This window comes from Dermacentor silvarum, chromosome 6, assembly GCF_013339745.2.
Source record: "Dermacentor silvarum isolate Dsil-2018 chromosome 6, BIME_Dsil_1.4, whole genome shotgun sequence".
Classification (NCBI taxonomy): Eukaryota; Metazoa; Arthropoda; class Arachnida; order Ixodida; family Ixodidae; genus Dermacentor; species Dermacentor silvarum.
This window is the reverse complement of record NC_051159.1, coordinates 27,131,397-27,144,760: the sequence shown is the minus strand read 5'-3', so window position 1 is coordinate 27,144,760 and position 13,364 is coordinate 27,131,397.

Sequence of the window (13,364 nt, the reverse complement as noted above, 5' to 3'; positions counted from 1 at the left end):
ATGATCCAGATGGCACTCACCTCCTAGGCAGGTGGAGATGAGCGCCATCTAAATCGAAGCTGTAAATAGACAACCAGGAGTCATCAGAAAGATAGTGAGAGACATTGAGACCGTGAATTGGATGCAAATAATGGAAACAAAAAGGACCATGGAGATTTGCAAGAATGAGAAGAAAAATTAGAAGGGAGAATCTGTACGATAACACAAAGGGCAGTGGCTTGCAATTTGAGGACTCGACAGGGTTGTCTAAGGACCAAAACATACCGGAGCAAACTATTCGGAACTACATGAGGCATGCGTATGCTGCAGTAAAGATCGGAGACCACTGAGCAAATCCTAAGGGAATGCGAAGGGATTCACTCAGCGCGAACCGTAGGTAACGTACAACTTCCAGAAACGCCTAAAGTGGAAGTAAACATCAACCGATCAGCTGTGGAGATAAGCAGGAGACGATTAGAGTACTGGTGGAAAAGATGTCGCAGTTTCACCCGAAAGGCGAAAGCATCAATTGAGATAGCAACTTAGTAGAGAGCTATACGGAGTAAGGATAGTAGTTTTATCAGCTGTATAAACTTGGACATGGAGCAGCACCAGCAACGCGCAGAACTGTTGTCGACGCCGTCGCCATTTTGCCCGCATTCGCACGGAACGAGCGCGGCGTTGTTGCTCATGACTGTTGCCAGGGCCTCTGGGGACGGCTCGTAGGTTTTCGACGGGATCAGAACGGGAAACTCGTCGAGCAGCGTCGGAAGTCTTTACCACTTCTCGCCTCGCAACGTTTTATTGCGATAGCAATTATATGGACACTCAAAAGCAGATTTCTGCCGTCGGCGTCGCCGTCGCCGTCGCCGTCGCCGTGAGGTTCCGTATGACGTCAATCGAGATGAAATCGTCGCCGCGCGCCGCCGAACGCTGTATGTGCGAGTGAAAGGGCGCGAGGGACGCGCTCTTTCACGGCGAGTGAACGCACGGCGGAGAACAAACGCGCGTTCTGCGCCGTGCTTCCTTAAGGGCTGCAGAAGTAGGCGTCTCTTTCCTCCTTTACAATCACCATATATGTAGAGCAAACGCACCTTCTTCCGACGCGCGAGAGGCCGTGGTGGAAGGGGGGGGGAGGGAAGGGAGGCGACGTTTAGCTGCGGCACCAAGTGCCTATTTATATCAGACACTCCGGCAACAGTCACCAACGCCGCACGCATTTTGAGCGAACGCGGGCAAAACGCCGACGGCGTCGACAACAGTTCCGCGTGTTGCCGGTGCTGCTGCATGTCCAAGTTTATACAGCTGATAAAGCTAATATCATTATTCCATATAGCTCTCTACAAATTTGCTATCGCAATTGATGCTTCGCCTTTCAGGTGAAACTGCGACAGCTTTTTATATAAATACGCATTTAGTGCCGCTGCTGAACGTCGCGCCCCTCCCTCCCTCCCTCCCTCCCTTCTGTCCCCCCACGGCCTTTCGCGCGACGGAAGAAGTCGCGTTTGCTCTATATACTATATGGTGATTGTACAGGAGGAAAGACACGCTTAATTGTGCAGCCGTGCGTTCGTTCCCCGTGAAAGCGCGCGTCCCTCGCCCCCTTTCACTCGCACATACAGCGTCCGGCGCGCGGGGACGATTTCATCGCCGTTGACGTCACGCGGAAACTCACGGCGACGACGACGGCGACGACGACGGTAGAAATTCTCTTTCAGTGTCCATATTGTCACGAGCAATGGGAAAGACACAGGCGTTGGCTGGGTCAGAGGCTCTCTTGTCGGACTGAAACCTGCTGGAACCTGTGCGCTCTGTGCAGTCTTGACTTGACAAGCGCTAGCCGCTTACTGTTAATGAAATACTTCCCGTAACAATATAATTGCTATCGCAATAAAAAGTAGGGAAGAGATTGGTACGACCTCTGAAAATCATAGGTAGCGGTACAAGGTAGATTTTGGGAAAAGAAGAAGATTATTGAGACGCTAGATAAAGAACATGTATAGTATACCTGAATAAATCAAGCAGGCTGGGTGACTAGTTGTCACCGCCCTGTTTCAAAGGTAGTACCATTAAATCATCATCATCATCATCATCATCATGGTCAAACCGGGACTTAGCCTGCCTATGCGTTTTGGACATGCATGCGCCTGAGGGCAACAGCAAACCATCAATAAAATAATAAAAAAAGGTTCAGAGTCTTCACATTTTCATATATGATGGCTTATATTGCCCCTGGAAAAATGTCTTCCCAGCAATGCACTTGTGTTTAAAAGTGAAGCCTAGGTTAGGGGGATCGGTGTAATCTTGATCTTTGCAAGCTGGCTTTCCCACGTTGTGTGTTGCAGTGAAACCTACTCATAAAGAAAAACGCGATGCGATCGGAGCACGATAACGCTATCGCGTTCCACTCCTAAAGGCGAAGATTCGTCATCCTCCAATTATTTACGGTCATGCAATCAATTCTGTGTGCATGGATTGTTACAGATGTGGTGTTCAGCTTCCAATACTGTTCCGTATTGAAAATACGGCCTTTAATACTGGATATTTCTTGCACGCACCATTGCAGAATCGGCTGGCTGGGACATCATTGGCAAGCATGCTCTGAACATGGACAGTGTGACCATTATTGAAATGTTCATCGTCCTCTTTGTCACATCTCTTATACTAGCCGTCATGATTGTGTATGTATCAAACGTTTCGCCTTTGGCTACATCTAGACCCCAGCACCTTCTCTTTCCTGTAATGGTAAGTCACAAATGCAGCATAATTTATAACGTGGTGATACGCTAAGTCGGCAACTCTCGCGAATTTTTCATCATTTTTACTGGTGTGGGTTCGTTTTTCAATTTTACGAAAGTTGTGCCAAATAAGACATCAAATGCTGTTCGTGAAAAGTTTCGCTCTTCCATCTCCTGAGGAATTGTCGCCAATGTTCAGATGGTCAAATGACAACCTAGGTATACTTGCTAATGCAGGTTTAGTGAGACAAGTTCCTATGCCATGTAAAATCGGCAACACCAGTGCTGTTGCTAAAGCAACTGTTATCTCGTAAATACTGTGTTTCTGGTCAGTTTATTGCTGTTCAAAGTTTGTTATGGCTTCGGTGCTACCGGCAAAGGTGAATCATATTTTAATTAAATGCTTATGTCCTAAAATGGTGTACGCCCAGGGCAAAGTGAAAATAAGGCACGAATAGACCCCTCCCGCACTTCGGGTCATGCCTGCGGAATGTTATGAATTTTAAAGTACAGCAGGTATGTATTAGGCATGTTTTATTCTGAACCGGCGAATTTTGTTAACTCAGCCTGGGCTTTGCTTGCATGAATTGTTAATGTTTTTCAGAATCATTGATATGCCTCAGTTAGCCAATAACGCTAATATGGCAGCTTCTGGAGCTGTATTTTGTGACTATAAATGTAATTTGTATTTGTTTTCACCTTTTGTTATTGCCATGGACGCCAGCCCAACTCTGTTATCGCCTCATTGGCGACTTTTTGAGTCCGTTGACAAGAAAAGGAAAATAGAAAGTCATGTAAAACCTTAGAGAATACGCCGCCAAAGTTCGCTTGCATATTTTCTTAGTCGATACTGCCTTTTAAGGCCTATGTGGGCGTTCTTCTACGTGCGAAGTTTCCATGGCACTCTCTTCACAAACAACTCTTTTGATACTATCTTTCACTTGAGCTAGAACAGTGTTTTCAAATTGAGCGGCGCTGAACACCGTGATCCACGACTTTCAATATTCATTGTGTAGTTTATTTGGCGAGAATTGTTTTAAAGCACAGAACTTCTATTACGCAATCAATGAATTTCTGAACCAAATGAACAAATTTTACACCGGCAGTCACGTTGTTGCGTTATAGATCATGTGCAGAACTTTGTTGATTTTGTGGCAATTCCGCCCGAAAGGCGAAGCATCGACTGAGATAGCAAATAAGTTGACAGCTATACGAAGTAATGATAGGAGTTTTATCGGCCATATAAACTGGTAAACATAGGCCGACTAACTAAACAGGGATGTTACGCGCACACAAGCAATAATGAACTGTCTAGTATACCTGAGTGAGATGCTCACTCGATGACCGCGGAAACTAGCTGTCAAAACACTGGCGTGAGTAAGCGCGGTAGCAGCAGCAAGCGAATTGATCTTCGTGTCATCGCTCGCATCAGAGTGAACTAAGTTTCAAAAACACAGCGCAGGGCAGACTCTGTCCACGCCGCGGATTGCTTTCAAGATACGGCAAGCTTTTGGGCCCCTCGAAATTGAAAGAAACAGAAATGAAAGTGAGCGAGACCTGCATCCCCAAAGGTATGGCAGGATTAAACCAATGAAACATAAATGAAAAGGGGTGTAAACCGAAAAAGGTTTTAGAGAAAAGCCAATTAAATAAAAGAAAAATGCGATATGTAGCTGAACCACTTTTGAGAATTGCATGCTAAGCTACCAAAAGTCATATACATCAAAGGTCAGCGTTAGCATAGTGGGATGCATCTTGATAATATTGATTCAGGCATAATAGTGAAAAGGCACTAAACAAAGGATGGTGAAAGAGAAAGAATAAAATCTAAAGGAGAAGGTCGTGAAGAAAGAAAACAAAATTGTCCAAGGCGTCAAGGCAGGCCACCAAGAGCAGAGGACAGGCAGGTTCTGCCAGGTGGTAGGCAGGTGACCCAGGTGAACCAGGTAGACGGGGCATCATTGTGCTTGGAGATGGCAGGAATCTAGGGCATAACTGAGGAGGAGGCCAAAATCAAAACGAAAGATACGAAGCACAAGCAATGTGAAGTCCGGGTTAAGAAAACCGAGGAGTAAAACGTAAAGTCGTGGTCGCGGAGTGAGATGACAAGAATGATGAGGACAAGTATGAGGATGTACATCAGGCAATCCGTCAGTAGTATCCTCGGAGCATGGCTCAACCTTAGTCGGCATAACCAAGGAAACTAAGGAGCGAAAGCGGAATGAATACATGAAGAAAAGAAAGAGAAGGAAAACAAACAAAACCAACAAAAGAACAACGAATATATGAGGGTGCGAGAGAAAGAACAGGTACACATGCATTACACATCTAAAGAATGAAGAAGAAACAGGGAAAGTAAAACAGGAAATGTGGCGATAAAGACGGATTAAAAGTGCTCTCTTCAGTTGGTTCAGTAGAAGTGAATTATAGGTTGCATGTGTTAAAGTGAGGTCGCGGTGATCTTTAAGTAAACCAGCAATCTCGGAGGTTAACAAGCAGTGATTGAAGTACTGGAGCAGATCAGTGCATGTATCGCCGAAGGCACGATTACTGCGAGGAGATAAATGAAAACGGAAATTATAAAAAGTTAACCGGGCGTGAGCGGTGACGAGTTGAGTGAGTGGTTTTCGTGGCGGGAAAAAGGGGGGTATTCTTTTAACATTCGGCACCCAGTTGTACAGTTCTGTGTCCGCGTCATCGCGTGGCCAGGCAACACTCCTCTGGGTGTACGAAGACCTACGCATTTTAGTTTTAATGGAGATCGGTGTAGACAAAATTAATCGCGAAATTCGATGTGATGAAGCGGAATTGGCTATGTTGTCGGCAAGTTCATTGCCCTCAACACCTTGATGCGCGGGCACATAAAATAAGGCGACGCGACGCGGTGACATGGCGGAAAGGAGTAGCTGTTTGATGTCACGGAGATACGTGTTATTGGTGGTCAAAGTTGATAATGCATTAAGGGGCGTGAAGCAGTCGGAGTTAATACGAAGCGGGGTAACATGAGGTATGGTGCGGATGTAAGTGACGGCCTCTAACAAACAGCACGAGAATTTCAATAGCATAGGTGCTGGTGGCCCGAATGATCTTAGACCTACCCACTTTAGTGATATGGCTATTAGGATGGAAAAGCACGAAAGCGAAATCAGCAGAGTGAGAGATGAATGAGCCATCTGTATACAGGTGATAAACGGGTAAGGTTGTGAGAGCACGGACCTGATGAAGTTGGAGAGGGTGAAAGGGGAAGCGGAATTTAAGACTAGGCTGGATTAGCCAAGGCTTAAATGAGTATTGGGTATCGACGGAATCGCACGTAGTAGGGCCATAAAAGGTAAGGACTTTAAAAGCGAAAAGCGAAAACTAGACATTGACACGATCCAATTCAATACGAAGGATCGCAAGTATGCCCAAGAATCTGAAGGGAGGAAGAGCGTGTGGCGCGAAATGCCCAAGTCATTGTTAGTACCAGAGTGCGCTGTATAGAATTTCTTTAAAGTTCCAACTGCGATGTTGGAAAGGTCGGCCGCCAGACAGGGTAGGCGTATGTAAAAGATGGAAGAAGCAACTGATGATAGATGAGACGGAGAGCAGAAGGAGACAGCGAATACGGTGGAACAGGAGACGGGACGAGAGAAAATAAGATTTCGTATCGCCACCATCTGCCCGGTTGGTGAAGGTACGGTGGCCTGGGCGGGCGCGCGCGTCGTTGAACGCGCCTCTCCCTTCCCTACCCTCCCCCCGGAATCTTGCGGCCCCGGCGGGCGCGCGCGTCCGCTCGGGCGATACGAAGTCCAACGCCACCCCCCTCCCCCCCCCCTCTCTACCTTCCCTCCGGAGTGTTGCGCGCGACTGGAAGACGGCGCGCTTCCTTCGCACTTCTCTGCCTTGCGTGCGCGACCGCCGGCTCACCCTCGCACGCTTTCACCTGCACATACTGCGCGCGGCGACAATTTTATCGCCCTTGAATTGCATACGGAAGCTCACGGCGACGGCGACGGCATAAATGCGCCTGGAGTCTCCACATAATTGCTATCGCAATAAAATGAATAATGGGCTAATCTTTATTTTCTCAATATGCGTTATCCAGCAAAACACCAGTGTGACACTGTGGATGGCTTTATTGAACAAGAAATTAAATTCTCAGGTTTTAGGTATCAAAGTCACGATGTCATTGCGAGGCATGCCACCCCACCATGGAGTACCTAGAATTAATTTTGAACATCTAGCGATCTTTAACGCGCACCCAATACAAAGTACACAGGCGTTTTTGCATTTTGTTCATCGAAATGTGGTCGCCACAGCCGGGATTGAATCCTACGAACTAGGGCTTTCATGTTTTGTTTTTTTCTCTATGTCTAGCCTAACAATTTTACAGTTTATCTTTTCTGTTTGCTCGCATGAATTAACAAAGTACCATGTACGAATTCGCCCAACAAGCCACTCTTCCGAACGCGGTATACCACAGAATGGCAAGCTCAAACAGGAAAAACGAAACGACGACGAACGACTAAAACAGCAAGCAGAAGACTGTGCGAAGAGCTACGCATGACAAACACGGAGCTCTTTAACAAAGTACGGAATACGTGCGTACTCACCAAAAGAATCTCGGGGCTGCGATCTCGCTACGCGTTTCTTCAAAAGCGCAGACGCTGGGCCCCTCACCAGGTCTGGCCATTTTGAGCTGACCCGAGCAGTGCATACAATGCGCGCTAACGATCGTGTCTACTAAGAATTACGTCGCTACGTGCCGCGGAAATAGCTTAAATTTCAAACCAAACGCCGCTTGCCCTTCTCCTTGTGGGCGCCGTGCTCCCATCCGGAGAGCGACGTATATATCGCAAGTACGCTACGTTCATCGCCGTGCTATGACGTCACTCTCAGTGACACGTGACTTCGAGAATTTCTCAAGGCAACATCAGTTATTTGTCTAATCTGTCGCTTCAATGAACGAATTAAAGTCGGGAAAAAGAAAAAAAAATGTCACAGTTTCGCCTTAAGGGCGAAGCAATGAATGCGATAGCAACACAGCAATGCCATACGAAGTAAGTTGAGCGGCTTTGGTAGCAATATGAATTGTAGTAAACATGAGCTTTAAGTAAGCAGGTGTGCTGCGGCGTAAGTAGACCGACATGAAGAGAGACTGGATGACCACGAGAAGGCGCGTGTGAAACGGTGGTGTTGATGAGAAGCGCTTCCCGTGGGCAGCGCGTGCGAAGGGACACACCGGTAGCGCTGCACTGCCGATCCGGGCAGCATTGCATGTGTAGCGTGCGTTGGAAAATGTGGCCCGACTATTACTAACTGAATGAACAAGCGTGGTGTGAGCGCGCACAAACAAACACGAATAGATCACACTGAATGACTGCAGACAACGACTGTCAAAACGCTGGCAGCAAGCATACGCCGCTGCGGGCGAAGGTACGTGCGTCTATCGCTTCAACGGAAACTGAGCGGCGAATGTACGGCATAAAGGTCAGAGCCGTGTGGAGATAAGAGACGGTGCGCGCGAGCGACTTGTGACGAGCGCGGTTGTTGGCAGAGGAGTGCGCCCCCCCCCCCCCCCCCGCTCCCTCCGGCGCTCGCTTCCCGCTTCCTTGCTTGCGCGTGGGAGATTGAGTGCGTTCGCTCTCCGTGATAGCGCGCGTCCCCGCACGCTTCCGCTCGGGCATACGGCGCGCGGCGAAGATTTTATCTATAGGGAACCTCACGGCGACGGCGACGACGACGGCGACGGCGACGCCGACGGCAGAAATCCGGTTGAAGTGTCCATATAATTGCTATCGCAATAAAACGAATACCTGTGTGTTTTTTTGTTTTACTTCGTACGGTAGCAAGAGGTCTACTTCCATTTCGTCTGCATGTTCCCACGTCGTGCAGTCGCGCGCGCGGACATCGAAACCGTGTAATTTTTTTACCGTGGTCAAGCACGCGATCATGCTCTGCGATCCGCTTTTGTCTGCCTCAGTGTTCGTGTATCACTGGTTTACACCGTCTGTCAGGTATTCTTGCGCGCAGCGCGCGAAATCGTGCGCTGCGCGAAACGAGACAAACACAAGAGCTCCCGCGTGACACCGTCAGCGGAAGTACGCCGTATGCGTCACCGTATGCGACGTATGCGTGACGCGATCCTCCAGCTCCGCTATGGGAGAAAGCAAGGAAAGAATTTCTCTTTCAGAGCCAAGACGGGGCAAGCGGATGGAGCATCCATATTGGCGGTGAAGCTAGCCTCCTGAAATCATGGTTTCTCGGCACTGAACTATTTCTATCTGGGCTATTATTGAACTGATTTGAAACATTCTTGCGGTAGAACGCTCCCTAGAGGGCACTTGATAACTTCCAGCCTATAACCAAAATTTTCTATGTGGCCTGGTGAGAGGTCCCTTATGCAGTGCTAAAATGAAGGCGCACGTGTTCGATATATCAGTACCTGTGACGTAAATTGAGAAATAGGCGCGCATTCTTAAAAATTGCTTTTAGAGAGACATATAGTCTGTATTCGTAGCATGTCTTGAATGTATGTTTGGTGCTGCTGCCCGTAGGCCCAATATCGCTAAAAAAAGATGGTTCGCGGAAGTTCCCACGGCGCAGCTACGCAGCTCTTTGTTTGCTCTGTACTTGAAAGGGAAACTAATGGGAACACTCGGTGGGCTGAGGGCTCGCTTACTGCCGAATAATTAGCTGAATCAAATGAACAATGAATAACGTTGCTCCAGCGTCGAAATGTAGTACCCAGTATCGATGCATCAATCCCTCAGTCACTACATCCATCCAAGCGTGTGTCAGTACGTCCTTCCTTCCCTTCGTCCATCCATATAGCGGATGGACGAAGGCTATCGTTCGTGAGTTGGTCAGTGATTGTCCATCCATACGTCCCTTTACCCATGCATCCATCTGTCCGTCCGTTCGTCCAATGATTTTGAAAGGAAGATAGAAGAGGACCGGCGGCTGGCTGACTGCAGGCTGGCGTGGCTGAGCGAGGTTTGACTGGGGCACGACTGATCTTTGTACGTGCGACTTGTTTCCTTGAGACCTCAGCGGCCTCCTATAGTGGAATAGGCGTGCTTCTACGCTGCCGCGCCACCGATTGCAGTGGAGTTCGCGAGCCTGCTCCCCTCTCCGGCGAACTGAAGTGGCGAGTCGGGAGTGCAAGAGGTGCAGGCTATCGTTCGTGAGTTGGTCAGTTATTGTTCTTTTTTTCTCTGTACACATACACTTGAAGAAATGGGAGCTGCTGATTGAGATGCATCTACAATCAGAAGTATGGCATAGCATTTCGCATCCAGAAGAAAGCCAATAAAGTGGGCCACGCAGTAGAAATGAGAGAATTGCTAACCAAAATCACATGTACCACTGCACTGATCACTCAAATTAGCTGTAGACTTATCCGTTCTGAGGCAGGGATAATGGAAACCAAAAAATTATTATTGCGATAGCAATTGTATGGAAACTCTAGGAAAAAGTCTGCCGTCGGCATCGTCGTCGCCATCGTTGTCGCCGTGAGGTTCCGTATAAAGTCCACGGGCGATAAAATCGTCGCCGCGCGCCGTACGCTGTGTGTACGAGGGAAAGCACTGCGACGGTGAGCCGGCGGCTTGCGCACACAAGGGCGGGAAGCGGCAAGGATGCGCGCATTCTTCAGGTCACGTACAACGCTCCGCAGGCGGGGTTGGGACGTGGAGGGGCCGCGCTTCGCTGCGGCTGCGTGGTCCCGCCGGTACGGTAGGCTCCGGGGGAGGGGGGTGGCGCGTTCTTGTCCATGGGCGACCGCCCGCGCCGCTGTATCTTGAAAGCCATCTGCGCAGTGGTAGCAGAGTCTCCCCTCCCCGTGTTTTCGCGGCTAAGATCGCAGTGATGCGAGCGCCGGCACGAAGCTCAATTGGCTCGCTTCTGCTGCTGCGCTGGCTCACTCCAGCGCTTCGACAGCTAGTTTCCGCGGTCATCGAGTGAGATGCGCTCAGTTTGCTTGTGCGCGCGTGACACAATGCATGGTAATTTAGTTAGTGTGCCTATGTTAACAAGTTTATACGAAAGATAAACCTACTATCCTTAATTTGTATAGTTGTCCACTAATTTGCTATCGCAATCGATGCTTCGCCTTTCGGGTGAAACTGCCAGTTTTTATTGATATGATAGTTATGTGTTTTGCTTGGAATTTTGCAGCCCAGTTACTGGTTTCCGGACTCAATGGACGTGGCTGCCACTGCAGTGAACGAAACTGGCAGCGCGGAGCGGTTTGAAGCAGCGCCGAACCTGAATGCCGCCATAGAGTGCAAGAATCTGGTTAAGGTAAGCTTGCTTACATGTGCCACGTTGAAAACATTCGACCAGAAAATCCTGCTTGCAAAGCTGTGTCATACCAAGGACCAAATTTCTTTCCTGGAAAAAAATTGGAATGACCTGGAAAGGCGGTGGAAAGCGCGTTGCCTCATTGCCTATCACTTGTCTATTAAAATTTTGGGCAATATTTTTCTTTGTGTGATATGACGCCATCCCACTATAAGCTACGACGTGCGGAGGAATGGGATTCAGAATGAGAAAGGAGAAGCTACTCTTATCGCTGTTCGGGTGCTGACATGATCTTTTTAGTTATACGGAGCATTGCCGCAAGTGCTTCGCTTAGAAACTTGCGTAAACTGTAAGGGAATCGATCAGTGTAATTTAAGCTGTGGTAAAAGTGATTTGTAGTGTAGGAGATACCGCTTTTTGCATCTCTGTGTGTCAGCGAAATTGGCAGGTGGCCAAATAAGAGACAAAGCTTAATTACCAGCATCCGTGATGGGCATAACATGCATGGCTATTTGTTTTCTTTGTTTGTCGCTTTAAATAGAGTTCACCGTTCGCAGTTACAACAGTGATGCTTGTAATTGGGTTAAGAACATAATGGATATACTTTTAAGGCTATGAGAATTACGTGAACATCCTAAAGAGTGTCAGGGTGTCATATTTTATTGTTCTGTACTGCACACAGCTCATATCTTTAGATCTTTTAGGTGTGAAGGTACTTCGGAGAGCATGACACTACAGCGCATCGTCTGCTTATTACCTTTGTCTTCTGCTTTGAGTTGTTACACTACAATCTGTAACATCATTCCTAAGTGAGCTCAATTCTTCAGCTGTCATGAAATCTCGTATGAGGTGCACTGGCTAAGCGAGATGAAGGCAGTAAGGACGAGATGTCATCACGAAGAAAAACGAACTTCATGACTCGGTCCGACATATGCACTAATTACCGAGTCACGAAGAAGCATCAAGATGAACACACACACACATAAGGACATACGACAGGACAAGTACCTGAAAGAGGCATATGTCCTCCTTGTGCCTAAGTTCACGATGCGCTACTCTATACAAATAAAATATACCAATAACACAAGTAGTAGTAACACCAAACCTTTGAGAGACTTGCAGGTTACAGCCATTAAGGGATTAAATATAACTGCAGCAGAATTTAAAGAATTACAGAACAAAGATGAGTCAATAAGAAAGTGTGAACAGAAGATAGGGGAACTGGTACAAAGGAAATGAGTCGGAAAGTAGTGGAGTTTATAAAGAAGAATAACCTATTGTACCGGAGGTATGCATTTAGTTCAAGTAGAGAACTATTACAGTTGATGGTCCCGAAGGAGCTGAGGGATATACAGTACTGAAGTTAGGGCATGATAGTGTAATTGCAGGTCAACAAGGAATAAAGAATACGTTAGAAAGGACCACAAAAGAGTTCTTCTCGATCGGGGTGCAGAGTGATGCGAGATGGTATGTAAAATCATGTGACCTATGCCAAAAGACGATGGATAAGGGGAAGAACTAGGAGAAAACTAGTGCTTCCATTGTGACTGCCGAAGAGAAGGGCGCGGGGTTGACGATAAAGCTGTAATGAAGCAGAGGCGCCCCTATGTATATGCCGACTGAAGAGGAAGACGAAGGACCGTGCCGGGATCACGAGGGAACTCCGTGCTACGAACAGCCCCTGCAGTGCCTGCCTCTACATAGCCTTCTTGGAACGTTATAGACGACAATAAACATCGTCGCATTTGGTGGAGGCTGCTGAGATCCTTCGCCTCGTCTTGGAGCTCCGCACTCGAACCCTGCCAACACCAACACGATGGCCCTGCACTATGCCTGATCTAGCCACTTCGTTGCCGGCACCACCGGCTGCCACTGTCGTCTGCGCCGGCGTCCCTCTTCATCGCGACCCACCCATCTTCAGTGGGACCGCCGAACACGACGTGGAAGACTGGCTCTCATCGTACGACCGTGTAAGTGCCCATAACAAATGGGACGACCAGTCTAAGCTGTTCCATGTGTCTCTCTACCTCCCCGACGTAGCCAAACTGTGGTTCTTCAACCACGAATCAGACTTTTCAAGCTGGTCAGCATTTAAGACCCTTTTTGCCGAAGTGTTTGATCGCCCCGCTGTGCGTAAGCTACGCGCTGAAGAGCGTCTGCGCCAGCGCGCACAGCAGCCTGGAAAGACATCCACCAGCTACATCGAGGATGTTATCGATTTGTGCAAGCGGTTAAATCCCACCATGTGAGACGATGACAAGGTCAAGCATATCCTCAAGGGCATAGAGGTCGGCGCCTTCCAGATGCTGCTGGCAAAAAGCCCAACGAGCGTATCCGTCCTTACTAACCTATGTCACAGTT